The 21,738-nt window shown below is 40.0% G+C and overlaps 1 long non-coding RNA gene across 7 annotated transcripts in view; it reads left to right on the top strand.

Moving 5' to 3' along the window:
* Window positions 1–15,298: 15,298 nt before the first annotated feature.
* LOC132669310 (uncharacterized) overlaps window positions 15,299–21,738 on the top strand; it is a 55,834-nt gene continuing 49,394 nt past the window's right edge. For 5 of the 7 annotated variants that reach the window (XR_013556236.2, XR_013556239.2, XR_013556235.2 and 2 more), the window contains exons 1-2: window positions 15,299–16,606; window positions 17,357–17,701. This is a non-coding gene — a long non-coding RNA (uncharacterized LOC132669310). The remainder of the gene's footprint in view (window positions 16,607–17,356; window positions 17,702–21,738) is intronic. The other 2 variants (XR_009606082.3, XR_013556238.2) reach the window with 1 other exon arrangement.

Below are 21,738 nucleotides of genomic sequence, written 5' to 3'. Positions count from 1 at the left end.
TTTTAGTTTGGGCAACTGGGTGGGTCTCACTCTGGAGTTCCAGAAGATTGTAGTAGTATGTCTGTTGGGTCCTCAGCCATCTGAAAACTGGAAGGCTTGAGTGGGGAACATGCACTTCCAAGATGGCTGACTCACTTGGCTGGCAGGCTGGTGCTGGCTCTAGGCTGGGAGACTCAGTGTCTCTCTACAGAGCTGCTTGAATGATCCAAGACAAAACATATAACTTTTTTTTTTGTTTTTGTTTTTTTTTACCAAGGCTCAGAAGTCAAATCCCATCACCTTCATCATAGTCTACTGGTTGAGGCCTTTACAAAATTCTGCCCAGGTGAAGGGGTGGGGAAACAGACTGCACCTCTTTTTTTTAGACCCCACCTCTTGATGCAGAAATGTGAACACCATGTTGTAGGAAGAGCATGTGAAATGGGACATATATTAGTACAACCATCTTTGGATAACCTGTCCAAGTAGCTTGCCCTGTTCTTTGTATCTGGTCTTCCTCCTCCTTCTCTTATTCTTATTTTGTTCTGAAACTAAATATCAGATTTCTTTTTCAAAATTTCCCCTAGTTTTCCCCAAATCTTCCCTCTGCCTGCATATCTGAGCACAGAAATATTTGTCTTCTTCCTCTGGATATAAACCTTCTTTACCTTGAAGAAAATGAGTTATGTCTTGAGACTTTATAAACGCTGGTGGAGAAGAGAACTCAAAGCTGACCCTAGAATTTTGCTCGACAGTCATAAGCCTGCATTTCTTATCACATGACTAGAAGAGATGTTGATTCTGAAGCTGTGTCTTGGCCAGTAAGTAAATGAAATCATACTTTCTTGGTGGCTAGAATAAGATGTTGACTACTAATACTGTATAGGTATTAATACAATGGGATATTATTCAGCCTTAAACAGGAAGGAAGTTCTGACACATGCTACAACCTGTATGAACCTTGACGACATGATGCTCAGTGAAATAACCCGATCACAAAAGAACAAATATTGTTTGATTCCACTTATATGAAATAAATATGGAAGGCAAAGTCACAGAGATAGAAAGTAGGATGATGGTTGCCAGGAGCTAGAGGGAAGAGGGAATGAAGTTGTTCGATGGCCATGGAGTTTTAGTTTAAGAAGATGGATACATTCTGGAGATGAATGTGGTGATGGTTGTACAGCAATGTGAATGTATGTAATATACAGAACTGTACATTTAAAAGTGGTTACAATGGTAAACTTTATATTTTGCCATGGTAAAAAAAAAATTATGTATGTATTAAAAGCTTCCAGCTGCTACATTAAGCATTTTATATGCATTACTCTGTTTAACCCTCATAATGATAATTAACATGAGGTAAAGATTACTACTATCCCCATTTTGCAGATAAGAAAACTAATGTTTGGAGAAATTGATAACTTTCCCATGGAATTCCTAAGTGGAGAAACTAAAATTCAGCTACTCCAAAGAAATGCTTTCAGCCAGTGTCTTACCTTTAAGATCACAGAAATAGAATTAACTGATTCAGAAGAAATGCGGAAAGATAGACAAAGATGGTAAGGCCTTAACACATTGGTGGTCTTATAGTCTTATTTTTGAGATATGGTAAAAACATTGTCCTTCTGTCAAAACTTAACAAGACCATGGGGGAGGGGAAGGGGGAAAAAAAGTTACAGAGAGGGAAGAAGACAAATCATAAGAGACTCTTAAAAACTGAGAATAAACTGAGAGTTTATGGGGGGAGGGAAGGAGGCAAAAGTGGGTGATGGGCATTGAGGAGGGCACCTGTCGGGATGAGCACTGGGTGTTTTATGGAAACGAATTTGCCGATAAATTTCATATTAAAAAAAAACAAACTGGGAAAGTCCCTACAAAGTAAAAATTGCTGAATAAGATTTGAGAGGAGATAAAAGTCCAGAGAGATAAACATGGTTTTTAGTATTGCTTTCCACCTGGGGATTCTATAAGAGATGACTGAAAGGCGAGGCTATGCTTTGGGCAGCCTGGGTGTCCTAGGGGGACAGAAGTAAAGGGCAGGGCCCACTATATTTAAACCTGATTAACATCCCCTTGTTTTGAGGTTAAGATGTGGGTTCTCAAGTACCAGGGTGAATTTGACAATATCTGAAGACTTTTTTATTATCATAACTAGGAAGAGGTACTCTTGATATCTAGTAGAAAGAGTAAGATACTACCAAACATCCTGTAAGGCATGGATCATCCCCACAGTAAAAAATTATCCAGCTTGAAATGTCAATTGGGCCAAGATAAGGTGATATCAGATTGCTAATGCTTTCAGGAACCTGGAAAAACAACAAAAATTCTTCCTGGAAATGTAAACACACACATAAATTCTTTCTGGAGGAATATAGTATCATCCTAGATCTGTAGAAACAATCAGTTTTTTTAAATAAAATGTCATGGGGCGCCTGGGTGGCTCAGTCGGTTGAGCGTCCAACTTTGGCTCAGGTCATGATCTCAAGGTCTGTGAGTTCGAGCCCCCCATCGGGCTCTGTGCTGACAGCTCAGAGCCTGGAGCCTGCTTTGGATTCTGTGTCTCCCTCTCTCTCTCTGCCCCTCCCCCACTCATGCTCGCTCGCTCTCTCTCAAAAGTAAATAAACATTAAAAAAATTATATAAAATGTCACACAATCAAGAACAAACAAACATATGAGAAGCAACAATCATGAGTGAGAATCAGTAGTGGCAATGCTCAATAAAAGCAAATAGGCTCCAGATATTAGAACTCTCAGCTTAACTATGTGCAAGGAGTAAAAATAAAAGATTGGAAATTTGGGCAAAGAAATAAAAATCACAAAAAAGTTACAGAGCAGATTGGAGAGAAAGAAAAATTCTAGAACTGAAAAATACAATAATCCCAGTTAAGAATGCGATGGATGGGTGTAATCACATATTAGAAATAATTTCACAGAGAATAGGTAAACTAGAAGACAAATCAGAAGAAAAGATCCAAAATGAAACTCAGAAAGATGAAACACTGAAGAGAAGGTAAGAAAAGTAGGTGACCTCATGAGAACAGAGGTCAGAAAGCAGTATTAGCACAGTTAATGACAGAATTTTCCAAAACTAAAGAAAGACATGAACCAACAGATTCAGGAAACAGTAAGAAACGGCCACAGTATAAATGAAAAGCAATCCCCTCCTAGACACATCATAATCAAATTTAAGGAAGACATAAAAAAATAAAATCTTAAAAGCATCCAGAAAAAAGATATTAAAATTAAAGGGTCATTATAGTAGAATGGTAGACTGAAACTCACATCATTAATTCAGTCATTATCTTAAAAGTAAATGAACACCGGGGGGCCTGGGAGGCTCAGTCAGTTGACTGAGGTCTCAGGTTGTGATCTCGCAGTTCATGAGTTCAGGCCCTGCCTCAGTATCTGTGCTGACAGCTCAGAGCCTGGAGCCTGCTTCGGATTCTGTATCTCCCTCTCTCTCTCCCCCTCCCTTGCTCATGCTGTCTGTCTGTCTGTCTCTCTCTCAAAAATGAATAAACATTAAAAAAATTATATATATATATTTTTTTTCATCTTTTCTCCCCTCAGAGAGTCCCCCTTAAAATTTCTTGCAGGGCTGGTTTAATGGTCACAAACTCCTTTAATTTTTGTTTGGTAACTTTTTATCTCTCCTTCTATTTTGAATGACAACCTTTGAATTGAATATATCCTGCCACTCCTTTCTGGCCTGCCAAGTTTCTGTGGATAGGTCTGCTGCAAACCTGATCTGTCTTCCCTTGTAGGTTAGGGACTTTTTTCCCCTTGCTGCTTTCATGATTCTCTCCTTGCCTGAGTATTTTGTGAATTTGACTATGATATGCCTTGTTGATGGTCGGTTTTTGTTGAATCTAATGGGAGTCCTCTGTGCTTCCTGGATTTTGATGTCTGTGTCTTTCCCCAGGTTAAGAAACTTTTCCTCTATGATTTGCTCCCATAACACTTCTACCCCCATTTCTTTCTCTTCCTCTTCTGGGACCCCTATGATTCTGATGTTTTTCCTCTTTAATGAGTCACTGATTTCTCTAATTCTTAAATTGTGCTCTTTTGCCTTCATCTCCCTCTTTTTTTCTGCTTCATTAGTCTCTGTAAGTTTGTCCTCTATATCATTGATTCTCTGTTCTGCCTCATTCAACCTTGCCACTGCGGCATCCATCCTGATTGCATCCCAGTTGTAGCATTTTTAATTTCAGTCTATTTTTTACTTCTTTTATCTCTGCAGAAAGAGATTCTAATCTATTTTTGACTCCAGCTAGTGTTCTTATTATCGTGATTCTAAATTCTGGTTCAGACATCTTGCTTGTATCTGTGTTGGTTAAATCCCTGGCTGTCGTTTCTTCATGCTCTTTCTTTTGGGGTGAATTCCTTCATTTTGTCATTTTGAAGGGAGAAAGGGAATTAATGAGGTAGAAAAATTAAAATTAAAAAATATTAAAATTAAAAAATTAAACACACACACACACAAAATCGAATAAATGATGCTAGATCCTAGGTGTGTGTTTGGTCTGGATGTTGAAAGTGGTTTGACAGATTAGAGAAAAAAAGGGGAAAAAAAAAGAAATCATTTGAGAATTTGAAAAAATGAATACACTGAAGTAGACTAAAATGAGATGGGAGTAAAATAGAATTTGAAAAAATTTACACAAAAGTAAAGAATAGAGTAGAAAAAATTAAAGAAAAATATTTTTAATAAAAATAAAAATGATTTTTTTTCTTTATTCAAGAATAAGAAAAGAAACGAAAAAGAGAAAAAAGAGGGAAAAAAAGGAAATCGTTTGAAAATTTGAAAAAGTGAATACACTGTAGTAGTCTAAAATAAAATGGTGAAGTAAGATAGAATTTGGAAAATACTTACATAAAAGCAAAAAAATAGTTAAAAAATTAAAAATATTGAAAATAAAAACCATTTTTTTCTCTTTCTGTATTCAAGAAAAAGAAGTGTAAAAGAAAAAAGAAAAGAAAGAAAATTGAATAGATGGACCTGCTAACAGATTGAAGTAGGACTGAAATTACTTCATTTTCCCCTAGAAGTCAGTCTATGTAGCACTTTATAGTCGATAAACTAAGTAGGCGGTGAAACCTATGTTTTTGAAGAGCGAGGTTGGCCCAGTTGGGCGGGGCTCAGTGTAACAGCTCCGTTTTCCACTAGATGGCGCTGCTATCCTACTGGGGTGGATTGTTACGCCACCCATAGGTGTGTATGCGCATGCGCGGGACTGGTGAAAATGGCGTCACCCAGCTACCTAGTCTCTAGTATCAGAACTCTGTTCTCCCCAATCAGCAACCGCACACCCGTCTCTGTCTTCAGCTCTCGTCCACTCCCCGCTTCTTCACTATCCGTGACCAAGCCCCAGGCAGTACCTCTCTCCCACGTTTTGTCTCAGACGCGGCTGTTTTCCCCGGCCCCTTACTTGTGAAGGACCGCGGCTTTGACCCGTTCTGCCCCTCTGTGGGAGGGTCTCACCGAGCAATGTCCAAATGTCGGCTGCACCCAGGAATGCTTGCTGGACCCTGCTGCTGCTGGTGCCTCGAGACTGCGGCCAGGTGCCAGCCCGCCCCAGAAAAAGTTCGTGAGATGGTGTAGCAGCAGCTTTTCAGGGATTATGGAAAATCACAACACGCATCTGGCACCAGGCTTCACCCTTAACGACCTTGTTCCAGCACCAGCGAATGTGGCCGTTTTCCGGGGTCTGCTGGGACCAGGTGGCTTCAACAGTCTCTACCAAATGTCCTTCTAGCAGTGGAACCGCTTTTCCCCGTGTGGCCTGAGAACCTCCCGGACCCCACTCTGTTCCTGGGGATTTGTCCTTCCCACCAGAGCACCACCAGGTATCGAGCTGTGGAGTTGCAGGCTCTGCGCTCCCCTTGTTTACAGTTTTAATGGAATTTAAACCCTCTCCGTTCTTCTTTCTCCTTTCCCCTTTCCCCTTTCTCCCTTTTTAGTTTAGTCCCTGTGGCTGTTTCCAATTTTCCACTCTCTCTCCAGCTGCTTTTGGGGGGGGGGGGTGCTTTTCAGGTATTCTCCCCCGCCCCCACCTCTGTCCTCTTTCTGTAGGCAAAAGCGGCTCTGTGCCCTCTGCGGCTTCTCTCTCCCCAAGTTCACCTCTCTGCGCCGCATACCTGCTGAATTCTATGGTTCAGGTTGTACAGATTGTTGTGTTAATCCTCCAACCAGTTTTCTAGGTGTGCAGGATGGCATAGTGTTGGTCTGGCTGTATTTCATGGACTTGAGACAAAAAACCCACTTCCATGCTGTTCTGCCATCTTGGCTCCTCTTAAATTAAAAAAAATTTAAAGCACTAAATTAGGCATTGGGAGACTGGATTCTAATCACAATTCTGCTCTATGACTTGAAGCAAGTCACTGGATTTTAGAACCTTGATTACTCAATCTGCCAATGTGCATTCACCTGTGTGTCTCACAAAGTTATAAGAATCAAATAATATCAAATAGTAGCTTTAGAAAGAACAAGTTGCTATAAATTATTAAGATAGGATTATTCCTTACACTTTTTTTAAATTTATTTTTGAGAGAGTACTAGTGGGGGAGAGGCAGAGAGAGAGCAAGACAGAGGAGCCATATGGGGCTCCACACTGACAGCAGAGAGCCTGAGCTCAAACTCATGAACCTCGAGTTCATGACCTGAGCCAAAGTTGGAAGCTCAACCGACTGAGCCACCCAGGTGTCCCATTTCCTTACACTTTAAATTCCACGTTTAAATGTCCCCATGCTATGTACAGCAGATAACTTAGATTTTTAAAAATATTTTTTTAATCTTTATTTATTTTTGAGAGAGAAAGACAGAGTGCAATTGGGGAGGAAGAGAGAGAGAGGGAGACACAGAACCTGAAGCAGGCTCCAGGCTCTGAGCTGTCAGCACAGAGCTGGACGTGGGGTTTGAACCCACAAACTGCGAGTTCATGACCTGAGCTGAAGTCAGATGCTTAACCCACTGAGCCACCCAGGCATTCCAGCAGATGATTTAAATTTAAATGGTGTCACCTGGTTACCTTCCTTGGTTTTGGTTTGGGCCAGGCCAAGGGATGGCAATGGAATTTCCAGGCTTCTGTATAATCTCATGTGCATTTGAATTCTAGGTTTGGAAAATCCATACTCAAATATAAGCCTCAGTTCCTAGCAGTGATCTCTCCTTCATGCCAAACCCAAGAGGGGGACCCCTTCCCTGCCCACAGCACTGTGCCACCCACAGACCAGACCTCATAGTCAAGAGCACCCAATTTCATCTGGGAGCCAGAGGGAGAGCCTGCATGTCTGGACTGATAACTGGTGCTCATCCTCAGGAATTGAGCATAAATTGAGGTTCTGGTCCTTTAGGATAAAATCCCTCAGTCCCTATACATTTCTTTCTCAGGCCATCCAAAGTCATTTTGAACATGTAGTTAGAACCTCTTTGGCATTCGTTCAACACATTGGAAGTTTCCATTCAGATAGGATGAATCCTAAGTTTTTTGGAAAGAATGAAAGTGTAGAGAAGAGGCAGGTGGGCCTGAGTCTGAAAGGGCAACTTTAAGAGACCTCTGTTTAAAATGTGAGTGACACCAATGACATGACCTCTCTATGAGAGCTCACAAGTCTATCTCTATGCATACCTATTTGGATAGAATTCAGTGGTTGCTGATTTCACAAATATTTAAGTGCCCTTGCTACCAATTTGTAATGCAATGGGTCTATGGGCTGGGTCTTATATTTTCTTCATATTTCTTCAAAACTTCTAGTACAGTGCACCATGACTGCTGAGGAACCATATTAGGGAGACCTGACTCTGGTGTGGTGAGCGTCTGCTTTTGCTCCCAACTTCACAGCGTCTCCTGACTATCCTTTAGCTTTCTAAGAGCCTCTCTTGGGATCCATTCCCATCAGACTTAAAAGCTTCAGCTGGGCCATCATTCATATTTCATAACCATAAAGTAGAAAGAAGTGCTTTATAGCCTATACCTGATATCCGAGGAACAGATTGAAAACGGTCTGGAAAATCTGATAGATGTGTGTGCACAAAGGGGAGCCTCTGGGACTGCTCCCCCTGCAAAGGTGAGCAGCACGATGGAATGCAGAAGTAAAAGCAGTTTTTGCTGGTTTCTTATTCCTCACCTCACTGAGTACTTTTCATAACATGTCCTCTCCTCTGGGAGAAGTTTACAAGGGAGAAGGATCAGAATTTTGCTCATCAGTCACTGCATCCATTTGTGAAGCCTCCTTACAGACAAAACTCTCTGTGGTCCTCACCACTCACCAGCAGAGAGGCGGGGTGAGGCTTATTAGGTAGACAGAGCACTGGAGAAGGTGTCAGGAGATCTGAGTCCCAATCTCACCTTTTTCTCCCACTGAATGCCTTCGTCCCTTAGCTCAACTTTCTCATCCTAAAATGTGTGCAGTGCTGTCTACTTCCCACCGTGATTATTGGGCTCAAATAAGAGTCTGTCTATGAAAAGCCTTTCCAATGTAATAAAATGCTAAGTCAATATGAGTTCATCTAATATTCCAGAAGAGAAAATGGAGATGAAGAGAAGCCATGACTCACTCAAGGTCCGATGGCTGCAGTGAAAACACATTGAGACTTGAACCCCTTTTCCTGACATCCTTCTAGCGTTCTTCCCAGAACAGTCTGACTTCTTGGGGGCAATCGTCCATGATTTGATCCGCTGAAGGGCAGGAACTGGGCCAAATGTTTGTACCCATTCTATTGAGTGTCCAATCAATATTGTTCACTTCATGTTAATTGAAGGACATTCCCAAATGCGATTCAACTCTTCTCACAGGGTGAGGTTGGACTCAGACATAGCATCTCCACCATCAGTAGGACTGAGGAAAGCAAGCAGTTGGCCCCAGATGACTGCCTCACGCGGGCTGCGTCATCAGGACAGGAAGAAAATGTTAACCGGGCTGAAGACTATACTGGGTGTAGAGAAGGAAGACATTCTTATTTAGGCTCCCTGCACTTAAACTGGATTTTTCTGCTTTAATGCTTTCCTAAAAAGGGTGTTCTGAAAGAAACTTTTCCACAAATCTGGCTGGGACCAGGAGTAAGAAACTTCATTTTGGAGTAAAGCGACTGGAAAAGGAAAAGTTCCTGCCCCCAAGTCGTCTTTGTTTCCTTGAGAAAAAATATGCACGAGACTCTGCCCAGCACTTCTCAAAAGCTACTGGCATTTTTTTGGCCTCCATTGAACTACCCCACTTGCCTATATATAGTCCTGTCTTGTGTAAAGAATTTAAAAAGCATTAGGATGCAGAAATCAAAGAGACAATAAATTTAAAACCAATCTTATTGTCTGCAGCCTAAAGTGTTATTCAGATCAAAGGGGAGGGGACATCTGGCTTCTGGCTTGCTACAAAAGGCAGATCACGTTACCTACCAATCACAAGATTCATCCACTCTCAATTTTGGGGTCTAGAGAATATGGCTTTTTTAGCTCCCAGTGAAGCATAGTAGGTGAATCAGTCAGACCTCCTGATACCCTTGGAATAAAACAAGTTCCATGGGATTATATAAGCATGTACTCATGAGTTCTGCCCTGTGCCTCTCTGGTCATGTGTGAGGCTTCAAGAGCTCAAAGCCATGTCCAGTTTGTCACCACCCTTTTCTACTCCCTCCCCCAAAGCTAGAATTTTCTGATTTGCAAACCTCACTTCACAACTGAGGATGTATAGCCACGTTAGATTATTTGAATCTGTTTTGCCCAAATCACAGTTGAAAACTGTATATTTAGTTGAAAATTCATGTAAACTCATGCTTTCCTCTATTTTGGTTATAAAAGCATAGATGTGTCTTACCGTAAATTTTTTGGTTTTTGGTTTTGTTTTGTTTTTTTGTATGTATTTCTGTGAGAGAGAGACAGAGCATGAGCAGGGGAGGGGCAGAGAGAGGCAGAGACACAGAACTTGAAGCAGGTTCCAGGCTCTGAGCTGTCAGCACAGAGCCCGACATGGGGCTGGAACTCACCAACTGTGAGATCATGACCTGAACCAAAGTCAGACGCCCAACTGACTGAGCCACCCAAACGCCCCAATCCTACCATAAATTTTTCATAATTACAGCTTTGAAAGAGGAGTCAATTGTGCTCTTTGTCTAGCAATTTACTTCATGTCTGTACAAATTCTATACATGATCCAGTTCTAAATTACATGAGTAAGATCTCCCCTGTAGCATAAGTGAGGGAATTAAAACAATTTAAAGGCCATCATTAAGATCCCAAACCAGGAACTCTTTAGTTAGTACATAGCTCTAATTTTGTTTGTCCTCGTGAGAAAATAGCACAAAGGCAGGGTACATTTTGTTTTGTTATGTTTTGTTTTCTGAGTGTTTCAGAGGGAAACAAAGAAGTAAGCACCACATTTAAGAACATCTTCCTGTTACCCAGTGCCTCAACACAACTCTCTCTTTCCTCACCAGTTCCTCACCCCCAAAAATCTACAGAGGAACAAAAACAATGGTAGTATGAATTCTGTACTGGGGATATCCCATAAAGCTCCCAGCAACATTCTTCAATTACTAACGTGGTTCACTCACTTTCCAATATAATGGAGAAGGTTTCCAATCTAATGGACAATAAAGGATCCCCAGAAACTGCTTGATACTGCTCGGCCCCACTTACCTATTTCCTTTCCACCGCAATTTCCTTTTACTGATTTCAGTTTTCTCCCTGCATTAAGGGCCTTCTAGAAACTTACAAAGCAAACCATAATTTTCTGTCTTTACTTATCACCTAAGCCTTCCCTTCTCCTTACCTATTCTCACCTACCCCAGTTTTTCTGGGGAAAGTTTCTCTGTCATCCAAAAGTTAGAAAAAGAAAATCACCAAGAGATTTGGTATGACTCAAACCTGATAATCTTCTCCAAGAGAAATTATTCTCTTCCATGCTTTTACTTTTTCACTTGGTACGCCATTTTCTTGCGGATGAAAGAGTCTCTTTCAAAATATAAAGAATCTTTGGTGAGAGGTAAGAATGAATAGGATAATTTTAATTTTGTTACATGACAGGGTCTCAGGGTAGAAGGATATTTGAGGGTCTTCAGTTTCTGAAGGGAGTTGGAATTAAGCATTTTATCAATATGAATGGCTCTTCCTTTTTTTTTTTCATAGCATAGTTGACATACAACGTTATATGAGTTTCAGATGTAAAACATACAGTGATTCGACAATTCTATACATTATGCAGTGCTCACCACGATAAGTGTAGTCACTATCTGTCACCATACAGCATTATTACAATATTATTGACTATATTCCCTATGTTGTGCTTTTCATCTTCGTGATTTATTTGTTTTATAACCAGAAGTTTGTTCCTCTTAATCCCCTTCACCTATTTCTCCCATCCCCTTTCCCCCTCGCCTCTGACAACCACCAGCTTTTATTTATGAGTCTGTTTCTGTTTCTTTGTTTTTTTTTATTTGTTTTGTTTCTTAGATTACACATGTAAGTGAAATCATATGATATTGTCTTTCTCATTTCACTTAGTATAATATCCTGTTGACCCATCCATATTGTTGCAAATGGCAAGATTTTTTTGCCTGAGAAGTATTCCATTGTAGGTATAAACCACATCTTTATCCATTCATGAATCAGCGTATGCTTGGAAGGCTTTCACATTTTGGCTATTGTAAATAAGGCTACAATAAGCACAGGGGTGCACATATCTTTTTGAATTAGTGTTTTTGTTTTCTTCGGGTAAATATTTAGTAGTTGAATTCCTGGCCTTAATTCTGTTTTTCAAGTAGTGCCCAGTTTTCTCTGAATCCTGGGTGAGCATGGGAGGTGAAATTGTGGTTTGAGTGTGGCCTTCCTGTTCTGATAGCATGTCTGGAAAGGAAGTGAAGAATTGAAATATTTTATAAAATACACAGGGAGAGACAAACAGGGAAGAAACTAACCCTTCCAGCCTTGCTTTGAACACCTGGAAAGGTGAATTTTCAGTGTTCAATATCATGATAAGAAAACTAAATATATTATATTCTTTAACACCAACTTTTATTCTTTTTCTTGTTTTTTCTTTGGAAACACAGCCCCTCTGGGGCTCAGTACAACATCCCAGAGGCTTTTTTGGATGCCTTCCTGCTCTCAAGCCTGAGAGATGGGGTTATACATTTCCTAACTACTAACCACTAAAAGAAAAATTTAATGCTCTTAATTAGGGTGTTGGTAACATAAAATAGCCTATGGCTTTGAAAAGACTCATGAGTGCCTCCAAGCAGGCTTTGTTCATATGATAGATCTATGTATTTATTGTGGATACAATGACAAAAATGTTATGTCTTCCCCCATTAGGGAGCCTAGGTTTTACTTTGATAGACATATAATTTTTCTCAGATTTCTGAAAAGTAGACCTTTTTTTTCTAACCATACCCTCTCCCATGCCTCCAGAAAGCACATCAATAAAGCCAAACTTTGGCAGAAAAGGAAAAATGTAGAGCAGAAATGAATGTCTAATAATTGAAAGCATCATGGACCCTATTATGGTTTATTGCCTTATTCTAGGGGTCGGATGAGCACACTGTAAAGAATGTGGCACTAAATTTATTAGCATGGTTATCATCTTTCAGACAAGACATAAAACTGAGGGGACCCACTTCTTCCATCCCATGGCACCTTCTACAAGAAGAGTCGAGTTATCCTGGCACAGGTCCAGATCCTACTATCTGATGACTTACATTTCCTTTGTAGTATGCCTGGGAGACATTATAGGGTCTTCCTCTTTGAAACTCGGTCACTACCCTAAAAATGGCCAAAATGGGCTCCTGCAAAGGGATGGGGGGGGGAAAACTCTCACATCCCAGCATGTGGATCAAGTGAACAGAATGAGGAGTGTGGCCTGAAGTAGGAAGCTGAGCTAGATCATCAAGTGTTCCTAGTTTGTTGCTAAATAGGTTCCTGACCCACCCGACTACAACTGTCCATTTATATATATATATGTATACATATACATATATGTATATGTATGCCTATGTATGTATGTATATATGTATACATATACATATATGTATATGTATGCATATGTATATATGTATATATGTATATATTTCTTTTTTTTTCTTTTTAAATCCCAGATTGGGAATTGGCTGCTCCAATGCTATACAAATTCTAGTTTTTCTGAGCTCCACACACTGCATCCTCTCCCTCAAAAAGAAGTACAAGTTTATGGGGTGCCTGTGTGGCTCAGTCGGTTGAGCGTCCGACTTCGGCTCAGGTCGTGATCTCACAGTTTGTGAGTTTGAGCCCCACGTCGGGCTCTGTGCTTACAGCTAGGAGCCTGGATCCTGCTTCAGATTCTGTGTCTCCCTCTCTCTCTGCCCCTTCCCCATTCATGCTCTGTCTCTCTCTGTCTCTCAAAAATTTAAAAAAACGTTAAAAAAATTAAAAAGTACAAGTTTTATTTTTTTGACTTATCCTTGTCACCTTTAGACTTAATTCCAGGACATTTCTCTAGAAGATTTAAAAGAAAGAAAATTACTCATGCAACATTGTGCAAATCATTTTGTCTCTAATTTCCACTTCTTCACCTCTAAAATAGAAATCATTTGAAATCTGCCCTGCCTTTCTTTGAAAATTAATGAGGATCAGATAAAATGATGTATGCAAAAGTGCATTTTTTTTTCATTTTAAAGCACTCTGTGAAATGAAGTTCTTATCAAGTAACAATGGGTGTAAATTTTTGTTGGATATAAATATATCCACAGGAGTTTACTGTTTCTTTCTTGTGGAACTCCACTAAAAGGAAAGTAAAGAATTTAAAAGGTATGAACATACAAGGACAAAGAACAAGAAAAAAAGACAATAGCAATTGAGTGATTCTAGTAAGTTTCTTAGGAGATGGAAAGCAAACAAGGAAGAGTGGACATGACAGCATAATAGAAGCTTCAAACTGAGTTACAAAATCCTCAGAGGACCAAGGCAGAAGACGGGTGTCACAGTGCGCTGCAGAGCTGAACTGCGGGAGACGGAGTCAAAGTTTGTGTACAAAACAGCCTGAACCCTCATGTCTTTTCTCCCAGCCTGTGAAGTCCTTTGTGGTTGGTTAAAGATGGCCGCAAGTTAGCTGACACTTCTCTCATCGGGAGGTCGGGATCCCCCCCTCCTTGAATCTGCTTTGACCAATTGAATATGGTAGGAGTGGCACTGTATAGGTTTTCAGGCCCAGCCTTAAGAAACTGGGAGATTTGACTTTCTTTATCTTGGAACACTTGCTCTTGAAACCCAACCTCTATGCTCTCAGAAGCTTAAGACACTTAAGCTTAAGTGACTATTTGAAACTAAGCTTTCAGCTATAACCAGCATCTACTGGCAGCCATGTGAGTGAGTCATTCTCACTCACAGGTGCTATCTGACTGTAACAGCATGAGAAACCTCTACCCACGTAAGAACCACTCAGCTGAGTTCAGTCAACTCACAGAACCATAAAAGGTAGTAATAATAAGAAGAAATTAAGCCACTTAGTTTTTCATGCAACAATAGACAAGTAGAACACCAGGTCACACCAGGCAACCATAACCTCATCTGCCCTAACTTGAACACTGAAAAAGTTCTATTCTTTCAAACCAGAAATCCTTGAATTTCAAGACCATCAGGCCAACTAAAGACAGAAGTGAGGCATGGAGGGGCATCTGGGTGGCTCAGTCGGTTGAGCGTCGGACTTCGGCTCAGGTCATGATCTCACGGTTTGTGAGTTGGAGCCGACGTTGGGCTTTGCACTGACAGTGCAAAGCCTGCTTTGGATTCTCTCTCTCCCTCTCTTCTCCCCCTCACTGCTCACATGCACCCTCTCTCTCTCTCTCTCTCAAAAATAAATAAACATTAAAAAAAAAGAAATGAGGTAGAGCTAATAAATGAAAGTCTTCATTCTGAACAAAGAGTTCACCCAGCCTTTTTCTTTCACCCTCATAAAAGACTAGGAGCTCCCCCCCCCAAAAAAAAATGTATAGTGGATTCTTCTCTCAGGAAACATAATGGCCCCAGAAAAAAGATAATTAAATATTGACATTTGGGAACTTCCCCAATTAAAAGGTTGCCTCACCACCAGATTGGGTTGCAGAGAAGGATACCAGTTTAATAACCTTCCCACACATAGATCTTCCCAACTGGCTTATTTGGAGCTCTTAAACGTAACATACCACTAAGAATCATCAATATCTTAGGAAAGCCAGAAATTAATACACACACACACACACACACACACACACACACACACCTAAGAGAGCCAGAGTTAGAGACAGTAAAGAGAATAGGAAGTGGGAAAACTGACAAGAAAAAAAGTTACATCCATGAAACAAAACAACATTATTTTATTTTTTTAAGTAGGCTCTACACCAGATGTGGGGCTCAAACTCATGACCCCAAAATCAAGAGTCATATGCTCTACCAACTGAGCCAACTAGGCACCCCAGAATATTATTTTAAAACAGCGGGAAGGACAACAAGCAGAGACTCTTTAGAAACAACAACAGACATGACTGACCAAATTTAAAATTCATGAAAAGATATATTATTTTACTATGCTGTAAAACAGACTACCATAAACTTAGTGGCTTAAAACAACACATATTTATTATCTCACACTTTCTGTGGATCAGGAGTCTGAGCACAGCTTAGCTGGGTCCCCTGTTCACGGTCTCACAAGGCAATAATCCATGTATCAGCCAGGACTGGGTTCTCATCAGAAGCTAGAGTGGGGAAAGATCCACTTCTAAACTCCTTCAAGTTGTCACAAAATTCATGTCCTTGCAGCTGTAGATTCTTGGCAGCTTGCTTCTACAGAGCTAGCAATGGAGAAAGGGTCCCTAGCAAGATGGGAGCTACACTTTTATGCAATCACATTCACATGATGATCACATGCATCCTAGCCCCTGTGTCACATTCATTTCATTTATTAGAAATTTTTCCAGGTCCCAGCCACACTAAAGAGAAGGGTATCATGCAAAGAATACCAGGAAGTGGTATCCTTGGGAGAATCACTTACCACATCATGGAGACCACTTACAAATCTTCTACAGAAGCGTTGTGATATTGCATTCAAGAAATCATTAAAAAATGAGAATCTATGGAAATATCAATGTGTTGTGAACCTGAACAGACAAATATAACATTGTATGACAATTATGCTTCAGTAATTTTTTAAAGCTATGGAAATAGAAGTGAAAACATAAAAAACTAAGAAGAATGGACTAGGAGGTCTAATATCTGACTAATAAGATCTCTAAAAGGAGAGATTAGAGTAAAATTGTGGAGAAAAAAAATTTTGAAAGAAATAATATAAGATGAGGTCCCAGAACTAAAGGGCATGATTCTACAGATTAAAGGGTCCATTGAGTGCCTATCAAACTTAATAAGAAATCCAACATCATTGTGAGTTTTAAGAACACAAGAGATGAAGGTCCTAACAGTTTCCAGAGAGAAAAATTAGAATTCCATTGAACTTCTTAACAGCAATCAGAACATAGAACATAATGGAAGAATACCTTAAAAATTCTGAGTGCTTTACAATTCTATGCTTATCTACTCTATAAGTGAGGAGAACCTAGAGACATTCTAAGATGTATAAGGACTCAAACAGAGAGGTTTCAAATGAAGAACAACCAGTTCATACTGAAGCAGGTAAGTAGAAAGTCCTGAAAGGGAGGTCTTCAGTGAACAAAATGGAAGGGGACTATTTGAACACCTAAAAATCAATATATAGATATATTTTTTAAAAATGGCATATATAAAAATAAGGCTGTGTGTGTGCATATATATATTTGAATATATATATATATATATATATATACACATATATACATACATATATATGTATATATATTTAAAGCTAAATAAATGGGGAAAAATGTCAAACAGCTGACTCCAGGATCAGTTGAACAAGAAAGGAAACATAAATTCAGCAGTAAATAGTAATTGATGATCATAATAGTGGAAACTCTGATTATGGATGAAAGCTAAATTTGTGGAGCAATTATATTAGTGGTGTAGAGTGAGTGAAATGGAGAAGGAACAAGCTGTCTTCTTTATCATAACACAATGTTGGCAGACAATATGTAAAATTAAAAGTAAGTGGAAAGATGGATGCAATGGCAGAAGAAATAGACATTTTCAACAGTTGACTGAGAAATGAGACTGAAGGGAGTCAAGTAGAAGAGCTGGGATAAGAGACTGATACTCTTCATGATAAGCCTTTGAGTACCGTTTCCTTTCACCCCTGTATTCATGAATTAATTTGATGTGGCATCTTGCCCTCTTGGCACCTGTTCCAGTATCCTTCTGGGTTGTCTCCTATACTATAGAGCACAGAAAGCTAAACCCTTGCACTTCTCAAACACTCATGAAGTTAATTAATTTTTATAATTTGCCCAGGTTCCAATGAGCAGATATACCACACTGGATCTGCAGGCTTAAGCAACCAACCTTAGCCAGCAACCATTCATAGGAACTCATAACTCCTGTGGAGCATGGAGAGGGTGTCATCTGGTTCTCAGGCAGCTGGGTTGCAGTTTCCTCTGGAATGTGGACAAACTCAGTGACTTGCTTTTGACCAATAGGAAAAGTGAAAGTAAAGGTCTGTGGCTTTGGAGGCTAAGTCATAAAAGGTACCGTGGCTTCTTCCTTGCTCTCTCTTGGATTGCTCACTCTGGAGGAAGTTACCATGTTTTGAAGACAGGTCCACCTTGTGAGGAGCTGAGGACTCCAGCCAACAGCCAGGTGAGTGAACTGTGTTGGAAGTAGGTTCTCTAGCCTGTCAAGTCTTTAGAGGACTGAAACCCCTGTGACATCTTGCCTGCATACTCCTGAGACATTTAGAGCCAGAACCACCCAGTTTCATCATTCCCAGATCCCTATCAGAAAATACGTGAGATAATAAATGTTCTTTTAAGCCACTGAGTTTTTTTTTTTTTTTTTTTAAGCTGAAACACCACAGCATCAGCCCACTGAATGTTTTTTTTTTTTTTTAATTTTTTTTTTCAACGTTTTTTTATTTATTTTTGGGACAGAGAGAGACAGAGCATGAACGGGGGAGGGGCAGAGAGAGAAGGAGACACAGAATCGGAAAGAGGCTCCAGGCTCCGAGCTGTCAGCCCAGAGCCTGACGCGGGGCTCGAACTCACGGACCGCGAGATCGTGACCTGGCTGAAGTCGGACGCTTAACCGACTGCGCCACCCAGGCGCCCCAAGCCACTGAGTTTTGGCATAATTTGTTACAGAGCCATCTTTGACAAATACAAGTTGATTCATAGGTTGGCCTAACTTCCAGCATAGCTCGATTCAGTAAGAAAAATTCTTTCATTAAGATACTTGGTCCATCTTTTGACTCTGCTTTACTGTGTTCAGATGCTTAACTCTTCAAACAGTTTCATCCATATACCCAAGACTGTCAGGCCAATGACTGTCAGGAGATTTTGGTCTACCAGCTTATGATTCCAGAGGAGGGGAAAAAAAATCCTTTCTCCCAGCCTCTGTATTCATATCTGAAGGAAGATTCTTATGGGCTCAGTTTGACTTTCAAGCCCATTTTTAAAACCCACCATGGTGGCCAAATGAAATGAATATTCTGATTTTCCAGTATGGTCTTATGTCACCCCTATGCCTGCAGAGGGAATAGGAATAAAACACACAATGATAAGCCTCAATGGCACCACAAGGAATGAGGGAAGGGTAGCTCCAAACAAAAAATTTTAAGGAGAAAAAATGCAAGAAGTAAAAAATAATAGATATCATCCCAAATTTAACCTCTGCTGTCATTGTGGTGTCATAATAAACTTCTACCTTCCAAGTGTCAGCATTGGCACTTGTGGAATGGATTGTCCTGAAAGGAAGTGAAGCTCATTTCTAATGGACTCTTGATGCATTGTTTAATGAGAAATACACAGGATAGAGAAAGTGGTTTCAGCCATACACATAGAAGACAGTAGGATTGTTTTGTGAGTTTCAGTATCAAAACCTTGTTTTTATTATAATGGGGAACAGGGAAAATGAGAATAGTTACCTCAAATACCTTGAAATATCCAATGATTTTTACCGCCTTCCCAGTGAATTTGTTGGTGCACTAGGAGGAAATGGATACTGGTAATCCTCTACTTGCTGATCACCATCAAGATCATAGGAAGACGGTTAGACCTGCCTTACCTCAGGTCTTTAATCTTTTACCACTTGAACTGTCTGGAACCAGTATAGAGTTAGGGATGTACACTTTGGTGATAAAACTATAGAGATATGCAAAGAAGAATTTACTATAAAAGTTGAAGGCGTGATTATTATTGTCATGTGGGAAAGGGTTAAAATTGAGGTGGGACATAAGGAGAGCCTCTGGAGAGGCTGGGAAAGAAATCTATTTCTTAATCTAATGGTAGTTTATAAGGATGTTTGCCTGACAACAGTTCTTTGCTGTAGGTTTTGAAATCAGGATGTGTCAGGCCTGCAACTTTGGTTTTCTTTTCCAAGATGGTTTTGGCTATTTTGGGTCCCTTGCGTTTTCATATAAATTTTAGGATTAGCTCATCCATTTCTGCAAAGAAACCAGTTCGGATTTTGATAGGGATTGTATTCAATTTGCATTAGAATTCTAATCCATGAACACAGGATGTCTTTCCATTTATTTTGGTTTTCTTTAATTGCTTTAAACAATGTCTTATAATTTTCAATGTACAAGTCTTGCACTTCATTAGTTGAGTTTATTCGTTTGTTAAATTTATTCCTATTTTCCTCTTTTTGATGCTATAGCAAAGGAATTATTTTCTTAATTTCATTTTCAGTTTTTCTCATTACTGGTATATAGAATACAATTAATTTTTTGTATATTGATCCTGTGTCCAGCAATCTTGATAAACTCATTTATTAAGTTCTTGCTGTGGTCTGAATGGTTGTATCCACCCCAAAACTCATATTTTTAAGTCCTACCCCTAACGTGATGATATTTGGAGGTGGGACCTTTGGGGTGTCCTTAAGTCATGAAGGTGAAATCCTCACGAATAGGATCAGTGTCTTACAAAAGAGGCTTCAGAGAGATCTCTAGCCCTTTCACCATGTAAAGTTATGAAAAGATGTTTGGGACCCAGAAGTATTGACTTTACCTGACAATGCTGGCACTCTGATCTCAGACTTTTGGCCTACAAACTGTGAAAAATAACTGTGTTTTCATAAGCCACCCAGTCGGTGATATTTTGTTACAGTAGCCTGAATGGACTAAGATAGCTCTAATATTTCTTTTGCGGATTCCTTTGGGTTTCTACATATAAGATCTTGTCATCTGAACATACAAGTAGTTTTAAGTAATAATATAATGGGGTAACTCTTCAAATCGGTCTCTCTCCTGCTCCCCAGGATTTGCTGTTGTCAGTGTTTGATGTTTCTTTGTTTAGTGACTTTTATGAATTAATTCAGTAAAGTCTGTATTTTTTGTTGTGTCTTGCCACTGGAGTCTCTGCTTGGTTAGTTTCGTGGTCAGTGAATGGTTGAACAGTGATTTCCTTAAACACTTGGAACCGATAAATCTATCAGTCTTTGCCAATGGGTTCTGTATAAATGTTGGGGCACAGCATCAATATTCAGACAGGCAGTAGGCAACTGACTTCCTGCTTATGCAGAGCCTCATGATCATCCTGAGATAAGAGTCTACAGTCTCTTCGCATTCTTCCTGAGCATGTAGAAAGCCCTGGGCTTGTACACAACTCCACACCTGCATTTGGCCTTCTAGACTCCCAGTACTGTGTTGAAGCTTTTCAAAGACCAAAGGAAATCTCATTCCCTCCATTAAGCTTTTTGTTCAGCCTTCTGTTTGCCCCAAGTGCTATCCTCTACCTCAAGCAGCCACAAAAATAATCAATTGCCTCTAATTGTTTTCAACAAAGCCTTTCACACTGGGCAGCTTCCAGTCAGGTCAAATAAAGATAGCCTTGCAAGTGGGGTCTCCAGGACCTGACAGACAAGTCAAATAATGACAGTTCTCTGGGGATTCAGCTTTGAAAGAACTCCAATCCCATTCTACCCCCTCCAGTGTCTGCTCGACTGCTGGTTTTCACAATAATTGCAGACTCTTGGTTTTTAAGTCTTCTATGAAACTGGAGAGGAAGGATGAGAACAGGGCAAATTACAATATCATAGTGTTCACTGCTCTTACAGAGATTCATCCTTCTTTCTCAAATAAATGTCCCCCAGACTGCCGCAGGCCTGAAGTTAATTTTCAAAGTTCTAAAAAGTTGATTCTGGTTATTTTTCCCGGTTTTTCATTGGTTTTATGGAGGAGAGAATTTTCAGAGCTCCTCACTACATTTTTGCTGATATCCTACCATGTACTTTTTTTTAAATCTAGAATGCATTTCTGTATCCAGTCCATTACCCTGTTCAGATGTTGCCTCTTAGAGGTGGGTGTGGCTTTTCTGAGGACACTGTCTCCTTGGTAATTGCTGCCATCTTTCCCCTCCAAGTCCAAGGAGCCCATAACAAAAAGAGAACTGGCAAAGAGCCTTTAAGTGCTTTGGAGCTAGGGGTCCTGATGATGCCAACTGCAACCTCAGGGTAATCATAGTCATTAAATGTGAATAATTAAGAGTTGGATCTATTTGCAGAGTGCTGTGTTCCATCCTTAAAAGAATAAACTGATATAAGTTGAGCATATCACAATTTTGCACAGTGTTTAAGGGCACACGTGTTGCAGTGAAACCCTACGAGTTCACTGCCTCCTAGCAGTGTATGTAATGGTATACATACAATATATGAAGATTGTGGGGAACAATTCAAACAGA

The sequence above is a fragment of the Panthera onca genome, chromosome B3 (assembly GCF_046562875.1).
Source record: "Panthera onca isolate mPanOnc1 chromosome B3, mPanOnc1 haplotype 2, whole genome shotgun sequence".
NCBI classification, from domain to species: Eukaryota; Metazoa; Chordata; class Mammalia; order Carnivora; family Felidae; genus Panthera; species Panthera onca.
Note: the sequence above shows the minus strand (reverse complement) of the source record. Positions and strands in the feature narration are given on the sequence as shown.